The sequence below is a fragment of the Alligator mississippiensis genome, chromosome 1, assembly GCF_030867095.1.
Source record: "Alligator mississippiensis isolate rAllMis1 chromosome 1, rAllMis1, whole genome shotgun sequence".
Taxonomy (NCBI): domain Eukaryota; kingdom Metazoa; phylum Chordata; order Crocodylia; family Alligatoridae; genus Alligator; species Alligator mississippiensis.
This window is the reverse complement of record NC_081824.1, coordinates 368,641,049-368,662,313: the sequence shown is the minus strand read 5'-3', so window position 1 is coordinate 368,662,313 and position 21,265 is coordinate 368,641,049. Positions and strand designations below refer to the sequence as shown.

Genomic DNA, 21,265 nt, shown 5'->3' with positions numbered 1-21,265 from the left:
AAAGAGTCTACTTTCTTGCACTTTTGCAGCAGATCAGAGTAATGGTGTACTGTTTGCTCTTGGCATAACACATGGCTTCATTCGATATTTGCTTTAGTTTCCAAGTAAATTCAATGTGCAGACTATGTAGAATGTATTGTAATCAGATCTGGTGCTGACAAAGGCCTGCATAGCAGTGAAAAGGCTTGCATTGGGGGGAAAAGGCTATACTCATCTTACTAGGCACAGATGGGAAAAAACTATTTTGGGCTATGACCACAACCTAGAGTAGCTTAGGATCTTATAAGCAGGGATCCTGGTTTTTGCTGATAAAAAAATCCCCAATTTTTGGATTTATTTTTTTTTCCATGATCAACATGATACACCACTCATATATATATATATATATGAGTGGTGTTTCATGTTGATCATGGAAAAATGTGGATTTGAGGTTACTTCTTTTAAGCCAAAAATTGGGGATTTTTTTATCAGAGAAAACCAGGATCCCTGCTTATAGCATACCTAAATGACAAACCTGACAAATGGCATGTCCTCTCCCCACCCCCCCATGCCCTCAAAAATTACAATTACGCTCCCTCTGTCTGAGCATTGACCTAATTCTTGGCCACACTTTCCCCTGCTTCTCTCAATTCACTGAAATTATCTCAACTGATCTGAGTTACCTAGCAGCCAGATAGTATTCTTCTAAACCTCTTCCTCAGATGAGCAGTAGGTTATTTGTTGTGCCAGCTGGATGAAGCATAACAGATATGCAAAGTATTGTCGGCATAATGACTGTAGTCCATCTTGTGTCCCCTGATTCCCCCTAACAATTCCAACTGCACAATACCCTAGATTTGTACATTATCTGTACTTATACAGAGACTTCAGTTGGAACCAGAGATAATTCACAAACTGGAATGAACATGGCTTGACTTTCACACACAAAGGGGAATTTTTGGGCTTGGTAAAGCTTACATTGCTTAACCTGTAAAGAAAGCAAATTGGATCTTGAAACCATTGAAAAGTAACTTCACAATTCTCCTGTTTCAGAATCTCTTTTCATATTATGGCTGCAATTACAGCCTCATTTGTGGCTCAACCCAATTATAGTTTTATGGAGGTAGAGAAACACAAACTAAAAGTAATAAAGACAGAAAAAACTGATCTTCGCTGATGGAGTCTCCCTCTGTGGGGTCACCAAGTTGTTTTGCATAATTGTGCCTAAGGGTTTGGACAGACAAATAACATGTACCAAGTTAAAAGGAGTGGCTCAGGGGTGAGAAACAGAAGGAATGATCATTTAGAGAAGAAAAGATGTGTCCAAGTGGTGTCCAAGAAGAAATTATCTTTTGTGTGATACTAGACATACTAATGAATATGAGAACTCTGCCATCCCTCGCATTGGTTTTGCATAGATGAATAAATTATACTGAGGAAAAAGGGGACTAGGAAACTTAAAGTAAGTCAGCTGCTCTGGAATAACTGTTTCATGCATGTTCACATTCCCTGGTAAGTACAAACTAAACTGTGGTAACCTGGTCCTGTTTACCAGAGGGAAAGAGCAGAGAACCCATCACCAGGCACATCTACACATGCAATAAATTCTGGTGCTTATAGCGCTGGAGTTTATTGCTGCCTGGACATAGCATTTACACGTGTCCCCAGGAGCACAGCACATTCAGTTGGGTCAGAGCAGCCCTAGCTGGCAGAGGGCCCCAGGGTGTCAGCCTGCTAGCCCAGGGTTGCTCCAACCCAGCTCAACGTACTGTAGAGGGGCTGGCTGGGGCACAAGGGTGCTCCAGTGTGGGGCTAGCCAGCAGGAAGCCCCCATACTGAAACACCCTTTTGCCCTTGCCAGCCATGTCAGCATCTACATATATGCTGTTGCAGAGTAAAAAACTCCTCAGCAGAATAGTACTTGTACTTACAAGTACTACCCTGCTACAGTGTTAATCATCTTACTCCTGCCTAATAGCACTGCATGTGTAGATGAAGGACATTTACTGTAGAGCTGATTAGTCAACTCCACAGTAAATGCCTTGTGTAGACATGCCCACCATGGACCAGTTACATCCTTTCATCTCTTTTTCATAATTTGTTTGTCTATCTTTAACCAAAGAGGCAAATGCATAACTCAGTGCCTTACTAGTGTGTTGGGTATCAGACTAATAGTAATTTTTCCTTAAGTACATCTGTTCTGCATCCATGGCATGCTCCTTTTTTTAATGAGCATATTAGCAACAATGTGGATGTACATAGGATTTAGTTCCACTCTGTGGGTGCATCTACACAAGACACTTTACTAAGCATCAAACTAATCTAATATGTAGTAAAGCATTACTGTCTGCGTGTGCACAGTAACTACTGCACAGTATATTACTCTAATGCACCATTTTCTAGTACCTGGAAATACTATATTAAACTAATGCACTAAAGCGCAAATTGCTCCCAGCCAGCCTAGGGAACCACAGGGAGTGAGGAGAGCTGTACCAGCTTGGTGAGATGCTGCCTGCCAGCCACATGGAAAGCAGGATGAATCCTGATCTCCACGTGACTGAGAGGCAGCCGTTCCTCAGTTGCCAGGGAGATCAGAACCGGCCCCGGGGAGATCAGGACCTGCCCCCATGCCCTCTGCAAACCCTAGACTGGCACCTGAGAGAGCCTGGAATGCGCATTTAGATGTGTGCAGGGCCACAGTTTAATATGCCTGAATTTTCTGTACAGAAAATTCAGGCACATTAATTACACATGTAGACGCACCCTGTTTTGTACTACTATAGCAAGTCAACTTTCTTAATCCCATGAGTTGACAGTCTCACATGTGCTACAATGTAATAAATTTGCAGACTCTGGTTTACTCTGCACAAGGACTTTTACAGGTTCCAGCCTAGAGGTAATTTTGCCATGGCTGAAGCCTGCTTGAACACTTGTTTTATGCCTTCTTTTGAGTTATAAGAACTTTATTTTTTGCTGTTTGGAACCTGTAAGGTAGATATGTCTCCAGAGACATTCTTTTCCACCAGTGCTTCAATTTCCCAATTACAAAAGGGAGGACAAGGGTCTTTTCCTCAGGGCAATGTGAGAAACCTTTATTAACACATCTGTTTAACTATCAATTTAAAGTGGTAAGAACCAGCTAGAAAATCTGCCCGATTCCAGATTTTTGCTGTTGTTGTATACTTAGCTCCCAGAAGACTATGCTGGGTCAGGAGATGCTAGTGATATTTCTTCCCTATGTTCAAAGCAATCATTTTATAGCTGTACACACTTTCTCACAAACCCTTGTCTGGGTCTTGTCTAGGCTATATATTACCACTCAGTATGAAAATTGCAGAGTCTTGCTGGATTGACTATGAAATATTTGCACCTTGGTGTAAGTTTTTGATTTATTGTACATTAGATGAACAACCTTTCAACAAAATATGAATGAAGACTCCGTGTTTATATAGTGGCTGTCCAAGAATGGAAGGTTATCGTATCTCTCCTCTGAAATGAAAATTAGGAATAAGCGAGTGAAATCAAAAACATCCTCCATAAATGATGAATAATTTCAGAAAGCCATTTCTTTAAACAGTTTAAGGGAAAGAGAATAGTGTGTGAGGGTTTAATTTGGAAATCTAGTATTTTCTGCTTTATTCCTTTTGAAAGATTTATAATCAGCAAAATACATGTCACCAATAAATATATTGCCTAGTAACATATGCACCAAGTTAATGTCCATCACATTTGAATGCAAATAGACATAACGGGCATTATCGTCACCCCTGTCCTGATCCTGGGTAAAAGTGTCAGAGAGGCAAAAAGGAGCACTAAAGCTTTATATCTCCCTGGACGAGGCTTCAGCTAATGATGGCCCTGAGGCAGACAGGTATAAGACATTGTACAAGGACCCTGCTCCAAGCCCTGAAATAGTGGGAACTGGTCTGGTTGTCAGAGGTGTTTTAGGACTATAACTGCTGCACATAGCTCTGTGAAGAGTCCAGGCAGTTTTGCAGCCCATAGTGCAGCCCAGGGAGGTTCCTGTAACACAGTGTAATATAACCAGAGCTTCTCCAGCTCCTGGAACAGCTTTCCTGCTGAGCTGTGCCTCTTAATGGATGAGATGCTGTGCTGCACTTCTAAGTATGCTTTTTAAATAGCATGTCTGTGTGACCTGTGAGAGCAGTAATCATCTGTTCAGCAAAACACTGTTCTGATCTTTTCTTTACTGTTGTTGTTTTTAAAGAGTTTCTCATTTTCAGGAAAATGAAGATGAGACTTTCTTGGTGCAGAAACGTCAGTGCTAGGGGCTTAAGAAATCATAGTGCTTTTGCTATGTGTTATGCACCTGATTTCAAAAGTGACTTTGCCTCTACTTCTCTCTCCCACCCACCCCTTGACTCCAGCTGCAGTAGTGATGTTTATAAGGAATACTAGCTATATTTCTCTTTCAGGTGCAACCCTTAAAGGTCCTATGAGAAACAGTGAACAATCTGCAGATCCTCCTACCAATTCTTTGCCCTTCGGGTATTTTAATTTGGGTTCTCATACACCTGAAACTAGAGAGGTTTTTTTTTTTTACCAGCAACCCCCATTTGGTCTACACATGCACCGAAGAGAGTATATAAAGCACTGTGCTTTCAACCCCCACCCATGTGTCTTCCCAACACGGTGGGTCTGAGATGAAGCACTGGAGTCCCCTAATTAACATTAGCTTTTTGTGAATTCCCAGTTGTAGTTCAGTGACTGCAAATATGACTGCACACCTGCAGACACAGCCAAGACATGCGGTCTCATGTCCTCACATTGTTGCTCATCTCTTGTATGGGATTCCCCTTCTCTTTAACCCCCGTGCCAGTGGAAGCAACTTTTACATGGACACATCGTTACTCAGCTGGGAGAGTCCATATCAGTAGACGTGTAATACACAGCATCTAGATTCCACAAGGGTCAGTGTCTTACATCAGAGTTCAAAGAAATATGCCCAGCATGCTAGCCTTTCTTAACTATTTATTCAAAATGAGCTTATCCAGATGGTGCTGGGCAGCAGCATACTATATAAGCAAACAAATGGAAGCTGTCATCTTCGGCAGCCCCTTGAAACAAGGAAGACAGTCTTACAGTTAATAGGGGACATTGGTGAGCCTGGAGATATGCTCCAATGTCCATCTGAGATATGCATGTTCAACTGCAGATGTGGCAAATAGTTTATGAAGGAAGGAGTGAATCCTGGTAATGTTGGGTCACAGTTCCTTTCCTTTGTCTCTTTCACCTAGCCACCTCCATAGTGAGGTGAATTTCCACAAAGTGATCGATACCTTGTCACATTACTGCACTACTGGGGCAATTCAGTGCTCGAGTCCCTCAAGTATTGGTATTAATATCACAGATCTTCATATTTGCCTCCACATTGTCCTTGAATCTCTTATTTTGCCCACCTCTAGAGTGGTGACTGCTGGTGAATTGGAAGTATAGGACCTGTTTCAGGAGTTGGTTGTCAGGCATCCTTTTGTTATGTCTGTCATGTCCAACCGAGCCAATGCCATATAAACATGGCTTCAATGCTGGTAGACTTTGCTTGAGGCAGAGCATTGAAGTTTGTTCTTGTCCTTCCAATTGATATGGAAAATGTTTTGAAGACATCGCTGATGGTAATGATCCAAAGCTTTCAAGTGTTTCCAATATGTCATTGAGATTTTTCACATGTACAACAGGTAGGGATGGGAACAACCTAGTAGATAAGAGGTTTGGTTTGGGTTCTGATATCATGATAATCAAAGACATGGTTTCAGAGATGTCCAAAGGCAGCATTGGAAGATTTCATCCCACATTAAATCTCTATATTGTCTATATTTACTTTTTGGGAAACATGCCTACCTATGTAGATGGAATGCCCCACATTCTCCCAAGATCGTCTTTCAGTTGTAATTAGTGGAGAAGTTCAGTTTGGCTTACAGTAGGTTGATAAACTCTCTTGTTTTTTGTAAAGCAAAGTCCAAGCAGTTCATATGCTTCACAGAAGAAATCAAGGGTGACCTGAAGCTCTTTAGTGGAGTGGGAACAAAATGCAGCTGCTTGACATTGTTGGAAGGGGGAGAATAGTCTTCCCAGTGTCGTCTTATAATACCAGTAATAAGGCTCTGGAATTTCTGTATATGCTGTGAGTTTATGATATCAGTTGTGTACTTACTAGGCACATATTAGGCACATTAGCTGACTGTCTTACAAGATGCCTTTTTCAGAAGGATGAATTGGGAGCTCCATGACTCAGTTTGTCTTCTGGCAGTGAGATTATCCATCTGAGGACTTGTTTCTAATCAGCATGAATGAGAAATGTTACTGTGTGTCTTCCTGGGACATCATAGCCAAGATAAACTAGGACTTTGATTGTCAGATCATTTTCTGAATGCATTCTCATCAATGCTGCTACTACAAGTTCAATGGGAAATCAAATACGTATTCTAGAGGCCTTTGCTAAGAGAATGAAGGTGGTGAAGGTTCTGCCCGAAGATGCTTAAAGCAGATACATAGTACTTCATTATGAATGATCCAAAATAATCACATCAGGCAAAATTGGGGGGGGGGGGGGGGCACTCACTAGAACTTATGCACTTTAGGTCAGTGGTTCTCAAAAATTTTTGTACCATTTGTGAACATTGATGGCCAGCACCATCCCAATTAATAGATTAAATAGAAAACAGCGCCCTGGCCCTGCCAGTGCCCCTCACTCCTGACCATTGCCCCCTGTGCCCAGCCCCCAAGTGCATGGGGCAAGGGGTGTGTATATGGGATGGGAGGGCATGGAGGGGCATGTGTCCCCCCATATTTGTGCGCCCACAGTGGGCTTAGGGCTGCAGCATGGGCAGGAATGGTATGGGCAGGTGCCACCTTCGCAGTCCAGCAGGCAGGACCCAATGCAAGAGGGCAGAGCAGGGTAGCAAGCTGCCTGCATGCCTGGCTGCCATGTGCATGTGTGGCACACCCTGCCTGATTGCTCTCCTGCTCCTCCCAGCCCCAAGCAACCCCTTGCAGGCTGGAATGGTTTCCCACATTTTTCTCCTTTAAAGGAGAATCCGTTTTTAAAGTTTGTTCATGGCCCTTTCATATATTCTTGTGACCCACTTTTGGGTCATGACCCATGGGTTGAGAAATGCTGAATTAGATGACCTCTCAAAGTCCCTTCCAGCCTTACTTCTGTATGATTCTCTGTGATTATTTACTTGGTACTGCTGTGGTTTCTCTTTTTATGGCACCACCCAGCATCCTTCTTTTCTGCTTCTGGGTCCTCTTTACTCTCAGGAGTGTATGACAGAAAAGAAAAAGGAGTGACATTTAGTTACATACTACCTTTTACATCCTTAGTGCAATGCACAGGAATAACCTAGGTGTCTAAATGGAGCAAACAAGTCCTGTTGGAAAAAATTATGCAGTCTCAGGTGCACAGAGCACATGCTTACTCACAGTGAAATACACATAGAGACAACACATCTCAAAGAACTTCAGTCATTGCACAGGTAAATAACTTTTTTCCCTCTCAGCACACACACAGCATGATTAGGCCCTAATTGAGCATCACATTCATCCTGGATGCCAAAAGTAGAATGTTACAGACAACAAGTCAAAGAAGCAAAATTAAAATTAGTCAGATCATGCCAGTAAGCCTGACAGAGTGATTTAAAGGACTCTGACCATTAGCCATCACTTCAATGTTCTCTTTTACACTGACATGAAAGGTGGCAGAGGAGATATTTTCTCAGGCTTTTGCTTCCTCACAGAAAGATTAAAGTATCAAGCTCAAACTAACAAATGTCTATAAGGTGTCTTTGCCTCCACCCCACCTACATCTGTCTGTGATTTGCTTGGAGATAGGTGATAACGGTGATATTGTGTGTGTGTGTGTGTGTGTGTGTGTGTGTGTGTGTGTGTGTGTGTGTGTGTGAGAGAGAGAGAGAGAGAGAGAGAGAGGTTCTCCCTCGAGATAATGCTGATGTTACCAAAATGTTTTGACCCAAATATTTAATGGCATCTTTTTATTGCCTTCTCCTAGAGTGGCTAGTTAGAATGTGATCTACATAAGTTTTACTTTCAGGAGTTTCTGCTGAGGTCAAAAGCATAGTCTTGCTTTACAGACAGATTGTGCCTAATATAGTTAGTGTTATTATAAGTCAAGGAATAAAATCTTAGGCTCTTTTGCTTAAAATTGAATTCTTCCCTTATATAGCTCTCGTATCAAACTCCCTGGCATCAGACCAGAAAACATCTACAAAGAGTGATGTCCATGGATCCTGGTTTTCTCTGATAAAAAAAAATCCCCAATTTTTGGAATAAGAAAGTAACCCCAAATCCACATTTTTCCATGATTAAAATGAAACATATTAGTGGTGTTTCATTCTAATCACAGAAAAATGTTGATTTTGGGTTACTTTTTTTACTCTGAAAATTGGGGATTTTTTTTATCAAAGAAAACCAGGATCCCTGTGATGTCTTCTTTCCTTTCAAAGAGGGGTATAGCAGAGTGCATGGCTCAGGGGCTGAAGCCCAGCTGCTGCAGGTTAAGAGGTGATAGCCTGCCTGCCTAAGAGCCCTGGGGCAGCCTACAGGGATGATTGGCTGGCCTCATTTGTTTATGTTACTGCTTGCTTTATTTGCCATGGGGACAAGCTTTTTGCATGTAAAATTAAACAGACTAGAAATGGAACTGAAGTGCTGCCTAGCCTTTATGATAAAGTTGGCTCCTGGGTCAGGCTAATAGAGGAACACCCTGATACAAGGATAAAATAGAAAACCTTAATAGCTATTTCTTGCATTTGGATTGGAGCCTCCCCCCCCCCCCCCCAACCACACACACTCCCTCTTTTTTTCTTGAGGTTTTACGCTTTGCCTTTTCCTGCTTTATTTTCTTTCTTTTCCTCTCAAATGATATTTTTCTAATCAAATGTATTAATGTGTTGTATTAGGAAGGGGAAATGCACAAACCATTTCCCAATTTCAGAAATCAGTACAATAGATAGATATGGAAACAGCTAATTTGGGGCCTAATTCAAGCTCTTTAAAAGTAAGCAGTGATCTTTCCATGGATTTCAGTGGTCTTTGGATCAGTCTCTTAGTCATTTAGAGTTAGATTCAAAAAGGGATGAGGGTGCCTCAACACTGAGCATAAGAACACTTAACTTCTAGGCACAAGGGACTCATACTGGAAGCCAGAACTGCGTACTCCATTTGCCTAGCCACCTATATCCTATATGGGGGAGTTAACAGCTTTATAATTTTATAATGGGATACCAAATGACCAACGTGTTGAATCACCTACAACAATTCAGTAGGGAAACTCCGCAGTGAAATTAAGAATTTTTCATATTATTGGCTTCAGGAGGCATCATAAACCCTGAGACAAACCCTTTGATTCTCATCTCAAGAAATCTGCATCCAAGTAACAATTCTTTCCCAGGTCACCTCATGATTTCCTGGGCTTTATTTCTCCTTCTCCACCAAAGATTTTTTTCAGCTTCAGGACAGAGGTGATCTTCTTCTTTTCCTAGTTCCAGGACAGAGTTGATACCTGTCTTCCATAGCAACTCATCCCCCATACACTTGAAATAAGTACCATTTAATTAAAGGATGTTAAAACTTGGTCATAAATTATGAGAGGGATTTTTGCTTGTTTTGGGGCAGTGGTGGTTCCATGCTATTAAACTATGAGTACACTCTCACCACCCTTTATTTTTCTAGAATTAACTGATGGTAGAAAACATGCAGAAAAGCAAGATAAAATAATACTTTTCATTTTTGCCAAATTACATTTTTTCTTGGTCTCTCATCTTGGAACACACCCATTTTAGGGACAAACCAAGTTAAGGTAATCTAGACCATTATTGATGCTACTATTGTAGCATTACTCTGCTTTGCAGCATTTAGCCCACTATAAGGAGCCCTGAACTATAAATGGGTTTTTGTAACAGGGGTGGCCTGCTGTTTTATAGCAGTGACACCAGATGTGTGGGCACTTTCATACCTGCCTCTAGTGATAAAGTAGTAACGTCCCTGTTCTCCTTTCACTTGCAAAGTAATCTCTTTGAAGTCAATAGAGCTACTCAGGTTAGTAGGACAGTCTTATCTCTACAAGTTTGAATGTCCTTTCAGATGAATTTCTTTGGATCCTCGTTAGCTAAGTTTTGAACTAGAATAACCAAGTGAACAATTCTGCCAGCTAAATAGAGGATACAAATATATGTGCCGGCATTTCAAAAGTGGACCCTAAGGTCCTAACTTAATATTTAAATACCTCAGTTAAGTAGGCAGATTTTCAGAGGCAAGGATTTTGGTGGATCAACAGTACAGTTGAGAGAACTGTTGGACAAGAGTAGTATGGGGGTATACCTCTTATCAAATTGTTAAGCCCCTCCCCCTAATAGGTGCCCTGCCCCCTATCCACCATCATGGCCACCATCTTAGAACCTGAACTGTCATCCCTAACCCCTGACCTTTGCCACCAGGAGTCATATCCCTTGCCCCAGAAGTACTCCAGGGGCGGGGGGAGGAGGTTGCAGCCTTTTACCTATAAATCCTACCTTGTCACATGGCCCACAACATCAGAAGTCCCACTCCCCTGGCCACCTTCTTGGCCACCATGTTGCCCAGAATCCCCTGTCCTTCCATCACATGGTCTGTGGCATCAGAAATCCCACCCTAAATTTCTGACAAGTAGGGATCCTGGTTTTCTCTGATTAAAAAAATGCCAAATTTTCAGTTAAAAAAGGTAACCCCAAATCCACATTTTTCCGTAATTTAAATAAAACACCACTAATATACACATACATATATTGTGGTGTTTCATGTTTAATCATGCAAAAATGTGGATTTGGGGTTACTTTTTTGTAACCAAAATTGCGGATTTTTTTTAATAAGAGAAAACTAAGATCCCTAGATAAGCTTTCAGGCTCCAGGTGTCCTTCCCCAGGTCTAACACCTGAGATAGGGCACTTGATGTCCCAAATATCATCCAACAGCTCTCCTCATCATACCATTGAGCCAATAAAAGAGATCAGAAAAAATCCTTACCTCTCATATACTTCCTGGACCATCGTGGCTACAACACTCCAGCCCTATTACTGATTTTCAAAAAGAATTTCAAAAGCATCCAAAAGCTCTCGTGGAATAAAGTAGAAGCAGCTGGGTGCTTAACAAAATCACTTATTCAGCTGTCTAAATATGGACACAGTACCCATTTTAACAATTTTCACTATAATGCTCATAAATCAAGCTTCAAAATCAAACCACAGCATCTTCCTAATGTTTCCCTCAATGCCAAGTGTATTGGATAATATAGATCTTGACTTAAAAGCCATTAAAGTTGATGGAATCTTTTCCAGCATTTCACAAGTCTTGGATCAGACTCTTAATGTCTGCAAGTATTTCAGTTGAAAAGTGGTAGCTCTGAATCAGTAGTCCCATTACAAATTTGAATTTGATATACAAATAAGAATTATTCTGAAGTGGTGTTGCAGCCCTAGTGAAGTATACTGAGTGCATTGTTTATTTTATGTATTTTTTCCCCTTAAAATTTAAATTCAATTTAAAAGGTTGTTGCAATTAAATTTTCAGGCAGTTTTCCTATTTGATAAACAGAGGTTCTGCACATCTAACCTTTTCCATGGCTCTAACAATTGCATACTTAATTAGTTTCTGTTACCCTTAAAATGTACAGAGGTAATGTCTTCAGAAGGCAGTTTGTCACTAATGGATTGTAAAATGCAAAATGCCACAGACATGAAACAGATCAATCAAAGTTAGAAGTTCCATTTTAATGAACTAAGCATAATATTTTCTGCAAGAGTGTATTTTTTAATTTAATTGAATTTGCCACTATTTTAATTCTTGCTCTTAACATATTTCAGAGTATCAAAGTGCTTTTGAGAAGCCAAGACTATCTACATAAAGGTACAAGGGCCTGTTTCTCATTGACACTTGGCCTTTCTACTCTAAGTAAAGTATAAACTCCATTATGCTGACTTCTAAGCATTGTAAATTAGAGGTAGCATAAATATGAATCAGGGCCACAAGTTTCTTGAAAGTTTCTTGCTAAAATTAGCAGCTGCATGATTAAAAATATGCCAATGATATATATTTACTAGGCCTGTGCAAAGCTTCAGTAGCTGATTCAATTCAGAAGAGTTTCAGCCCAATTCGGCAGCAAAATCTCTGAATCCAAATCAAATCAGGAGACCAGTTAAAAGGTCTGAATCAAATTGTAAGCCTCCAAATTGATTCAGAAAAGATTCAGCACTGCTTTGGAGATTCACCATAAGCTAAACAAGCAGCAGTCCTCACCACACTGGACACAGCTGCCTCCAGCTAGTAAGTCTGTCCTGGTGGGTGGAAGGAGGAGGAAAGGGGCGTGGGGAGGGCAGATCAGTGCCTCCACAGCAAGGGAGGGATTGGGGATGGGGCTGGGACAAACTGCCCAGCCAGAGTGGGGAGGCACGGGACTTGGGAAGGGCATGGAAGGAGACAGGATGTGGGTGCCGCAGCACTGGGAGCAGGGGCTATGCCCTGATGCCAATTGCCCACCCAGGGTTGAGGGGTAGAGCAATGCAGATGTGGCTCGCTCTGGGTGAAGTGGGATACAGATGCTGCTGCTGCTTGCCCGGCTGGGGCAGGGAGGTGCAGGATGTGGGCACGGCAGTGCTGGGAGCAGGCACTATGCCCTGCTGCTACTTGCCCCTTCCACCTGGAGTGAGCCATGCCTGCATCAGGCACACATCCCCCGCATGCCAGCTGGGTACGTGGCAGCAGGGCATAGCCCCCACTCCCAGCAGTGCTGTGCCTGAATCCCAGCTCTGCCCCTGGGAATCATTGTCCCTCCGAATTGGCCGAATCCAAATCCAAAGCAAATACTTGCTGTTTCGCACAGGCCTAATATTTACAACTATAACATTTCAAATATATTTAATCAGAAGAAAATATAGAAGAAACATTATAGGTAGAAGAAGTGATTGTATTTTATATCTTAAAGCACTAGAATTATTCTGGATTCATCTTGTCATGAACTCAGATGCACGGAATATGGATACCATTTTATCTTTATTAATATCCTAGTACAGTGGTGCTCAAGCTTTTCAATGCTTGGGCCAGATAAGTATGGTGCAACTGATCTGCAGGCTAGATCTGGCACACAGGGGAACATGGAATTCCCCACAGGTCCAAAAATGTAGTAGTGGGGAAACTGTGTTAGCATTAATTGCTAAGGGGCTCTGAGGTGTGGCAATTAATACTGCCACCGCTCCCACACACACAGTTTTCTGGACTTGCTGGGAGCCCTACAGGGTGGATGACATGACCCCATGTGCCAGATCCATCCCTTGGGTGCTAGTATCTTATCTATTTTATTATTTGAATGAAAAAGATTATTTCTGACTAAAATGATATAAGATTGGTATGTTCACTCTTAGAACATATGTCCAAATATGGATGGATAAGAAGAGGATGTTATCCATGTCCCAAGACCTGGAAGTAATGAGTTAGGCATCTAAATATCTTAAAAATTCTAGCACGAAGTATAGAGGAGTTAAACCAAGTCAGTAATGTGGTGTGTAAGGAAAAACGTTCTATAACTTTACATTTCAAGAGGTGTCTTACTTCTGTTTGTAGGCTAAGGAGACCTCACGAGTTATGTAATCAGGACCTTGATTGTTCTGATTTAAACTTTCTACACTAAGGTGGGTTGTACTGGCTCTTTGTTTTAGCTGATATATGTAGTTTGGATGTTGGTAGCTGTTATTCTGCTTTCTAAGAAATAAAATTTGTCATTGAAAGAATATTAGTATTTTGACTTTAACTTATTTTTAGATGACAAAGATATAACAGATCACTTCCTGTGTTGTCCCCTATAAAGACAGAGTATTGAGAAATACCTTAAATGAAGTAACTTGTACAAGGTGCATTTTGACATCAGTTCAGAAAAGACTTCAGGATTAAAGGGTCACACCTCTATATGATTCTACTGTTAGCTGAAAGATTTGGGCATAAACAATATACTATTGTAATGAGCATAAAGAAGTTTTGTCTCTAGGTTCAGACACAAAGATCTTTTTATAACTATTGGATTTCACTGCAAACATGTTTATTTGTGGTCTCTGAGCTGTCATTCCATGTTATTTGCATGAGAAGCTTATCAGCTATTAATATCTGAGGCCCTCCAGATTTGCAGTGTAAATATTTTACATGTTTGAAAAAAAACCCTCCTACATACAAAGAGTAGTTGAATTCCCAAGATTATGTAATTTTTTTCAAGTTGTACTTCTATATCTTTGCTGGGCCTAGACTTACAGATCTCACCACTCAACGGAAAAGAAAAGAGAGAGTTTGCTCCCCCTAAGGAGAATAAGGATCAAAGTTGCAGGCCATCAGTACATTATTGGAAAAGCTCCATCCATGAAGAAAGACCAGCTGGCTTCAACTGTTCATATATCACGTGCCTTGGCATTTGTGAGATTGAAGTACTCTGAAGCCCTAAGTTACCCAACTGTGGGCACATCTACACATGTATTAATGCACCATAGTGCTGCTCACTAAGTTAAGTAGCTGTAATAACAGGTACTAACTGTTCATAGCAGTAGCACTGGCACACACCTTTTTAGTGATGCTAATGTTCAGTAAGCTAATTTTACTGTGCATTTGCACAATAGCACAGCTTTTGCTGTAACACGGTAATGCACAGTAGAATTAGTCTACTGCACACTTAGCATCTCATGTAGCATTGCCCAGTCTACTGCACACTTAGCAACTCATATGGAGTTAAACTGGGAAGGAGTAAATGATAGTAAATGAAAAGCCCTTTTGTTCAGTGTGCTTAGAGTTTAGGGCAACAGGAAGTTTTGATGTCACCACTTGCATGCTGAAAGGTTTTTACTTTATTTTGATTATGATCCAAAAAAATCTAAGTGGCCGTACTGAAGCTCACCCAAACCTCTCTTTTTAGATAGTCTAGTCCAGGGGTGGGCAATTATTTCGAGTGGAGGGCCACTTGATAAGTTTTGGCGAGCTGTCCAGGGCCACATGGGTAGCCCCGTCCTTTCAGTTGCTCCACCCCCTGGTCGCTATCTTGGGACCGGAAGCCCCACCCCCTGACCCCTGACCTTTGCCACCAAATGTCCCATCCCCTGACCCCTGACCACAGCTTTCCCTCCATGGTGGGGCCCGGCCAGCCCATCCCGTCCCCTATCAAGCAGTGGCTTCCCCAGGTGCTGCTGCACTTTCCCCCTACCTGTGCCAGCCAGTCCCAAAAGGAGGAGGCTCCGTTGCCGCTTCTGCTGGCCAGTGCTGACCCAGATGGGCTCACCCTACCCCCAGCAGCACGTGGGAAGCTGGCTTCAGACACATGCTGCTCCAGATAGGACGGACCCGGCCGGGTCTGCACCAGCCAGGAAAGGCAGCATGAAACGGAAGTCAGCTCTGCACGTGCTGCTGGGGATGGGAGGAACCCAGCTGGGTCTGTACTGGCCAGCAGAAGCAGCAGCAGAGCCATGTGCTGCACGGGATGGGACGAGCCTGGCCAGAGCAGCAGGGGCTCTGCTACACTTTCCCCCTGCCTGCAGCAGTCAGTCCCAAGTGGCACACGGCTCTGCTGCCACTTGTGCTGGCCGGTGAAGACCTGGCCTGGCTCCTCCCATCCCCAGCACCATGTGAGGAGCTGACTTCAGCTGCATACTGCCTTTCCTAGCCAGTGCAGACCCGGCCAGGTCCATCCCATCCAAAACAGCATGCAGCTGAAGCCAGCTTCTCATGTGCTGCTGGGGATGGGAGGAGCCCAGCTGGGTCTGCACCAGTCAGCACAAGTGGCTGTGGAGCCGTGGGCCGCTTGAGATGGGACGAGCCCAGCCAGTGCAGCAGTGGCTCAGCTGCACTTCCCCGCTGCCTGTGCCAGTCAGTCCCAAGTGGCACACGACTTCACCGCCACTTCTGCTGGCCAGTGCTGAACTGGCTGGGCTCCTCCCATCCCCAGCAGCATGTGGGAAGCCAGCTTCAGCCGCATGCTGCTTTGGATGGGATGGGCCCGGCCGGGTCGGCACTGGCCAGAAGCGGTGGCAGAGCCACGTGGCACTTGGGACTGAGCGGCACAGGCAGGGGGAAAGTGCAGCTGAGCCCTTGCCACTCCGGCTGGGCTCGTCCCATCCCAAGCAGCACACGGCTCTACCACTGCTTCTGCTGTCCGGTGCCAACCCAGCCAGGCTCCTCCTGTCCCCAGCAGCACATGGGAAGCCCACTTCAGCTGCATGCTGCCTTTCCTGGCCGGTGCAGGCATGCGGCTGAAGCCAGCTTCCCACGTGCTGCTGGGGATGGGGAGAGCCTGGCCACGTCTGCACTGGCCAGCAGAAGTGGCAGCAGAGCCGTGTGCCGCTTGGGACTGACCAGCGCAGATAGAGGGAAAATGCAGCTAAGCCTCTGCCTCCAGCTGGACTCATCCTGTGCTGAGTGGCACACAGCTCTGCCTCTGCCTCTGCCTCTCCTCCCTGGTGCTGACTGGGCCGGAGCTGTGGCCCAGCTTCCGCTTCCCCTCCCCGGTGCTGGCCCAGCCCAACCCCACACAGCCTGAGTGGCATGGCATGGCACGGCACGGGGAAAGCCTGCCCAGAAGCTGCTTTCCTGGGCTTATCTGCAGGGCAGGGTCCTTTCCAGTCCTGTGCAGCAAAGCAGAACCCAGCCCAGACACTGTTTCCCCTCACTGGCGCCAGAGGTTCTGGCCCAGCCCTCCCTCCCCTCTCAAGCTGCAACCATGGCCTGAGCCAAGGGCAGGGCAAGGCCAGCTGGGTCAGGCTGAGGTCAGGGTTGGTTGCCTCACAACTAGAACCCAAGTAAATAACCTGAGGTGCTGCAGCTGGCAGCTGGTGCCGCCAGAGGCTTTTAGAGAGGCAGCCACCATTATGTGGGTTTTGAAGGGGCTTCGTGGGCCGGAGGGAAGTGCTTGGTGGGCCAGATCCAGCCCGCACGCCATATTTTTCCCACCCCTGGTCTAGTCCCTGTTTCCAGCTCATAGGATTATTTAAAGGACAGACCAGCACAAAACTCAGTGGTTGTGGCTTGCTGATGATCTAAGGAATCGTCATTCACCTACTGAACTTTGTTTTTAACTTCAAGATTAAACATATCTTATAAACCAGGAATGACCAACCTGCAGTACATGAGCCATACATGGTATAAGAAGCCTCTGGGTGGCAGATCAGGGAGAAGACAGGCAGCACAGTGGCAGATCAGTCAAGGAACAAAAAGCAGAGCAGCAGATCAGGGTTAAGGGATCAGAGTGGTACTTGAAGAAAGTGTGCAACTAATTTGTGGTATGCCTTCCAAAAAGGTTGGTCTTCATTGCTATGAACTGAGTATTGTCTTCCTCAGGGAAGAAATGTATGCATTTATCCTCACTATCTAGAAATTCAGTCCAGCCTACATGGCCTCAGTGAACCTGCACCCAAAGTCAGGCCTTTGCTGAAATCTGAGAGCACACAACACCATGGGCAACTGGTGTTGCCTTAATCGAGGTGGGGGGGGCATGTGCCCCCCCTGAGACCAGTCCCACCAACTGGGGGAGGAGGTCCCCCACAGCTGATCTTGCTGCCCAGGGGGAGGGGTCCCCCCATGGCTGATCTTGCTGTTCAGGGGTGGGGTTCCCCCCATGGCTGATCCTGCGGCAGCTGATTGCTGCAGCCAATCACTGCAGCTGCATCTAGGAGTGTCTGCGGCTGCTTCTGGGAGCAGCTGCAGCAATCGGCTGGCACTTGCAAGGGGGGCACCAGCACTCCCAACTGCCCCCCCCCCCCCCGCCCATCACCTAAGCAGCTAGTGGAGCTGGTCAGGGGGTGCACCAGAATTCTCAGGGGGTGCACGTGCACTCCCTTGCACCCCATACATGTCACCACTGCATAGCACTTCAGTTTGAGTTGCATTAAGAAATTTTCAGAAAGCTCTTCCACAATAGAGACAGTGGGAATGTTAGTCTTGTGGAATGCTAGTAACAGAAAGACCAGCATGATTTGATTACTCTGAAACTATTGTTTTGCCCATTTCTCAGTCTCACATGGTGTTCCTTCTTATGGCTTGCAGTCAGAGACATTTTTTTAATGAATTTTGGGCATAAAGTTTTCTTTCATGTGCTCCTTGAACAGCTTCTTTATCTTAAATCCACATTCAAGGACACCTTGGGCATGTCCAGACAAGCCCGCACTTGCCTCTTGCTGCATCTCAAAGCAATTTGAGACATGGCAAGAGGCACACTGGAAACAAAAAAACATTCCCCATGCTGCATATTTGCAGCTCCGTTCCGGTTAAGTAGGGGGTGGTAGAGACTAAGGGGTGCTGGGGGGTAGGCAGCTTGGGAGGGGTGGGTCTCCCACCCACCCCCCAGGCTCTAGCTCCCCTTGGCTGCAGATCTGGGAGGAGCTGGACAGGGTTATTTTGTCCCAAGTGGCACAACTTGCCCCACATCAAAGTGCATGTCCAGGCATGTGCGTTGAGGCAAAAATCCCCAACTCAAATTTGTGCCGCTCCTATTTGAGCTGCTGCAAGCACACGTGCCTGCATGTGTGGATGTGCCCCTTGATTCCAGTTGTCACCAGGTCTCTGGTATATAGTCACAGGGCTTTTTCCATTCTTTAGGGAACAAAATCAGGCTGCCAGTGCATATGCTGTTCACCACAGAATATCTGTCTCAAGAGAGGAAAGCAGACTTGTGTAAAAACAAGAAAATCTCAAGTCTGGTCTCTAATAGGTCTTGTAATTATTTTCAGGAAGAAATGATAAGATGCAGTATAAATCCACAGGGCACCCTGTTCCGATGAATGTAGAGTGTACTTATTAGGTACTCATAGGATTTATTGCTGCTCTAAAGAAGTACAGCTGCTCTGTGACTATAGGGTACATTAGTTGGTAAAAAAAGTTTTCTGAAACCTTGTTTTCAATGCAGTTTAACCTCTCACATGCTGAACTGGCGTACCAAGCCTATCCCAGAAATGTATTTCTCCAGTTTGTTTACACACATATAGCATCACCTGCTGTTCTCCAGAAACTGGTATGCTAAAAAAGGGCATGATAATGAGACAGTTAAGTGGAAGCTTTTGTCTCATTCAAGCAAAAAATGATGAGTAACACACTATCTTAAAAAGATAAAGTGAGATCTATGAAATAATAAGAATTAAATTATGTATTGTGGTTTATATTTTTATTTCCCCTAAGGATCTCAATTTCTAATTATGCACAACCATGAAGTAGCAAGTGATGCCTAAGGACCAGATTATTTTCCAGCCATTAAGCATCTAAAAGGATTTAGGGGCCAAAGTGTGATTCTATTCCACTCTGTTCAAGTCTCTGAAAATCTTTTAATGGATCTACTTTTGTAGTACACCATTATCTAATGCTTAAGATAAGCAGTGAGGAATAGGACTGCCGCTTATTGCATTACCTGTTTTTCTGGGACTTGAGCAGAATTGCACTTAGGACTCTAAATCCCCTGATGCACCTAATAGGCCCTAAGAGTCTTATAACCAGGGATCCTGGTTTTCTCTGATTTAAAAAAAAATCCCCAATTTTCAGATTTAAAAAAGTAACCCAAAATCCACAGTTTTCCATGATTAAAATGAAACACCACTCTCTATATATATATGTGTGTGTGTGTATGGTGGTGTTTCATTTTAATCATTAAAAAAATGTGGATTTTTGTTATTTTTTTAATCCAAAAATTGGGGATTTCCTTTTATCCCTGCTTATAACACCCACCCCAGAGATGGGTTGGGGAAGGGTACTTAGTGCTAGACAGTTTCCTCTGATGCCAGAGACACAAAAGCTAAGTACACACAGTCAAAAAGCCTGAGGCTGAATTGATTCAGTCTTTACAGGTTACTCTAAGGTGCATAGATTGAGCCAATAAGCAGGTGAACAGATACTCACTTCTGATTCCAGAAATGCAGCTGAATGTGTGCCATTGCCTGGGCTAAAAGCCAGGGGGTGCCAGAGCATGACTCCCTGCTCAGCTGGAGCAGACAGCTTGGGCCAAGCTTAGGCCACACACCCTGAAAGGTAGGGGTTTGCAGGGGAGGTGCAAAACATCCTGGGATACTGGGGGACTGAGAATTAACTTGAATCTGGAGGGGATCTAGGACAGAACTTCAATAAACTGATTTAACCTAAATCAGTTAAGTCTGATACTAACTATGTCCATCCAAGTTTATCTTAAACTGGTTTTGGCCATTTGAAAGTGGTTTATGTACATTAAACTTTGCTTCTGTTACAGATTTGAACCAGTTTCCAATCACTTATACTAGTTTATGTGTGATTTCTGTCCCTAGCCAAAGACTTTAGCTGCTGCTGCCATGGTATGGTTTCCCACACATCAGCTGCTGTTGTCACTGCAGAGGCTCCCCAGAAGCCACCATTCAAGAGCTCCCTTCAAATTGGCACCTGGAGTTTATGCCCCATGTGCCCACCCCAAGTTCTGCTACTGATGCAGTCACCTCTAGAAGTGCAATAGTGCAGCTGTTAAGCAGCACACAACAGTGCAATGTGATCCTTTAATAGAGAAGTCAGTCATATCCATATAAGATGGAAAGATGAATTAGACCCACAGAATATAATTTTCTGGACTGAAATTTAGACAAGGAGTTGCTAACATTTAAATTCTTTCAGGAAATACTAATGCAAATTTCCAAATTTGGAGCTGGGAACAGAAAGCAGCAAACAGAGAAGGAATTTGCCTAGGAATTTTGCTATAGAAAACAGCCAGGAGACAGCAGACTTTTTGTGTGTGAGTGTGTGTGTGTGTGTGTGTGCGCGCATACACACACACACGCAAAAAGGCCCCAGTGCAGGCGTTTAGCATGTAGGTTCTTGTAGTATGGTTCCCCCCCTCTGCTTTTCTTTCTCTCCTTACAGCATAGGTGTTCTCCAGGGAGCAAAGCAGGCATAAATGAAGTCTGGGTCAGCTATTAAGACCTGTGTGGGATGTGCCATGTTCATGTTCTACCCAGAGGATCAGGAGCACTTCATCTATACCAAATGTAACCTGATGTCTGCTTTGCAGAAGAAGGTTCAAAGGTTGGAAGAATGGGTATCCACACTGCATTGCATCAGCAACCAGGAAGATTACTTGGACAAGAGTTATTAGAGACTGGGGCTGGAGATGAGAGGGAATGAGGAGAAGTGGCATGTGATTACTTGAAGGAGCACCCCCAGAATTGAAGAGGAACAGGCTGAAGTCAGTAACCACTTTCAAGCAGTCTACAGTGGAACTGCTGAGAAAATGGCAGAAGAGAGGAGTCCACAG

At 44.0% G+C, this 21,265-nt stretch overlaps 1 protein-coding gene across 1 annotated transcript in view; it reads left to right on the top strand.

Annotated features, from left to right (window-relative positions):
- GPC6 (glypican 6) overlaps positions 1 to 21,265 on the top strand; it is a 1,341,038-nt gene that overhangs the window by 1,265,418 nt on the left and 54,355 nt on the right. The gene's annotated exons all lie outside the window — the stretch shown is intronic.